At 37.7% G+C, this 3057-nt stretch overlaps 1 protein-coding gene across 3 annotated transcripts in view; it reads left to right on the forward strand.

Moving 5' to 3' along the window:
* Agk (acylglycerol kinase) overlaps positions 1-3057 on the forward strand; it is a 94887-nt gene that overhangs the window by 73836 nt on the left and 17994 nt on the right. The gene's annotated exons all lie outside the window — the stretch shown is intronic.

Consider the following 3057-nt stretch of genomic DNA (forward strand, 5'->3'; position numbering starts at 1 on the left):
ATGTCACTTTAGAGTTCTGAGAATGGTGCCATGTCACTATAGAGTTCTGAGAATGGTGCCATGTCACTATAGAGTTCTGAGAATGGTACCATGTCACTATAGAGTTCTGAGAATGATGCCATGTCTCACTATAGAGTTCTGAGAATGATGCCATGTCACTATAGAGTTCTGAGAATGATGCCATGTCACTATAGAGTTCTGAGAATGGTGCCATGCCACTATAGAGTTCTGAGAATGGTGCCATGTCACTTTAGAGTTCTGAGAATGGTGCCATGTCACTTTAGAGTTCTGAGAATGGTGCCATGTCACTATAGAGTTCTGAGAATGGTGCCATGTCACTTTAGAGTTCTGAGAATGGTGCTATGTCACTATATAGTCTCCTGCCCCAAATGTCAGCTAATTTCAATATAATCCTGACATAGTAATCAGAAAAAGCCAAAATGTGGGTCATTCTAAACATATTAGACTTCCTTTAAAGTGTTAGTGTTACAAAATCTAAAAAGTAAGTAGTCTGTTCAAGATGAAAAAGTAAGAATCTAGTAAAGGATACTGAATTTGAAGAATGAAAACCAGTCATAATCTTGGATGTTGTTAGAACAAGTAAAGGTATTTGTACATGGCCTGAATTTTACATACTGCCTTTCAACCTTTGATTCCTTGAGATTGACTCCCATGCAAGTCCTTGCTCTGGGGAGATAATTGCTGTGAAAAGTTCAGATGTCTACAGCTGCAATCTGACACTACAAAGCATACACACCGGCTGCAGAAGAGCACTGGCTGTTCTTTTAGAGGAACCAGGTTCAGTTCTCAGTACTTACATGCAACAGCTCAGAACTTGCTGAAAACAAGTTTCAGGGAATCTGATGCCCTCTTCTGGCCAATGTGGGCACTGCATGTATGTGGCACACAAACAAGCACACAAATAAATACACATAGATAAAAATACAAACATGAGATAAGACTACAAGGAGAAGACTTTGGCAATGGTGACTTTAGGTGAGAGGCACAAACACAAGTATACATTGTATTATTTAGAGTTTTTCCTTACATTGTTTTTCAAAATAAAGAACAGGATGAAAGAGAAATGGTTCATTAGCAATTTCTAAGTTCTTGTCAACATTTGTTAAAAATATTAGAAAAAAATATACTTTTTGACAGGAGTTAAATAAGTATTCTTTTTTATCTAATAAAAAAAAAAAGCAAATGGCTCAAAAGGCAGTTGTAGAGTTGAGTCAGCCTGCAATGGTGAACCGACGTGTTTGCCCACATCCGACACTAAGGTGTGCCTGCTCCATTCTGGATGAGCATTTAATGTTCACACATTTTTTGATTTTGTAGAAGTTTTCAGGATCTATACTGTGCCATGATCCCAACGTTAACCCTGAAAGTTGCTGTTACACTGGTTGAACGTCCCTAATCTGAACATCCAAATGCCAAGTATTCCCAAATTGGAAACTTCAGAGAATTTCAAATTCCACAGTGTTGCTGTGGGGGTAGGAATGCTCAGTGAGTAGTTTTTGCAAATATTCCAAAATTCGAGAAACCTGAAAATTGGGAACATTTCTGGCCTTATGCCTTTCAGGCAAGGGACACTTAACCTATATGCATTTTACTACTATATCTTTATAATTGGTGAACTTGCAAGTTTACAGCCGTTTCCTTTTATTTTTCTTCATGCAGTGATGTCTAGACTTTCCATCGTGTTCTTATTAATCATTGTCTAAATTGCAATTGGTCTTTTAGCATGTAGTCAGCTAAGTTATTTTCACAAAGACATAAGGACTATGATTAAGTAGAGATTTTTATATATAAAGACATTGATGAAAAATATGATTATTACCAAAGGGGGTGAATGAGGAGATACTTTTAATAACTCAGTGATTTAGTGTTTATTATATATATGTTAGAGGTAATGTATTGTAGAATAAATTGAATGTAACTGGAAATTCTTACTATGCTTGCTAAAGATCTCTAGTCTCAACCCTCTTCTCCCATGTACTGACTTTGTAAATTGATGTCAGATTTTTCACAATCTCTGTATATTAATGACACAGCCCAGGAAGCACAACAATTTTAATCAATTCTTAGAAAATGTGGAACAGTAGCTTCTACCCTAGTTTCTGAGGAACCAGTTTAGTTTAATTGATCTTTTTTTCCTTCTCCTCATTTCTGCAAATGGCTTTCAGAATGTGGAGAAAGTCTCTGTCAACAAAACTTGACACCATAAACATCATAGACAGTGCTTAATGCCAATCTTTCCTTCTGTGAGCTCCATGCTACACAGCTGGAGATTGTTCAAAAGTACCCTAAATCATGAGCTAGAATAGTATTGTATTTAGCTCATTCACTGTTCACTATGTGCTTACTTCTCATTTTAAATGTTCAATTTGATAAAGAAATCATAGATGTGTTTCTTTCTATGACCTATTTAAAAAAAAAAAAAAGAACACAGATAGACAAGAAAGCATGTCGGCTCCATCTTCAAAGGCCACTCTCCTTCACCTTCTTGTTCCCACCCTGGTCACCTTCACCTTACTTCAGAGCCCTCTCTGACTTTGCCTTACACCCTCGCCTCCGTGTGGTTGTTTTCAACAGCCAGAGTGTGATCAAAAGTTAGGACACATCACTTCCTGTTCAAAGCCCTCGTAGAGATATCATCTTGTGCATTGTATGGATGCCTCACCGGTCAATTAAAAAAGCCTATGGCTTAGGCAGGAAATAGAGGTAGCTTAACCGGTAGTGTTTTATTTCTCTGTTGGTTGCTGATGCCTCACTCTTAGGTCTCTTATGGTTTCATTTGTGAATTTCTTTTTGTATACATTTTTGTATGTGCTTTTTGAGGTTGGAAATCTATTTTAGTTCCATTTCTTTGAATTCTTCCTTTAGTTCTCAGGCTAAGTACTCTCTGTAGTCTCTTCATACTTGAGTGCCCTAGCTCACAACTCTCAGGTGAAGTACTTTGTACTTGGTACCTAGAGACAAACATGGCCTTGTGATGCCAGGCAGCTGGGTCCTCAGCGGCACCTCTCTCTCTCTCTCTTTCTCTCTCTCTCTCTC

Source organism: Mastomys coucha, unplaced genomic scaffold (genome assembly GCF_008632895.1).
Source record: "Mastomys coucha isolate ucsf_1 unplaced genomic scaffold, UCSF_Mcou_1 pScaffold20, whole genome shotgun sequence".
In the NCBI taxonomy this organism is placed as follows: Eukaryota; Metazoa; Chordata; class Mammalia; order Rodentia; family Muridae; genus Mastomys; species Mastomys coucha.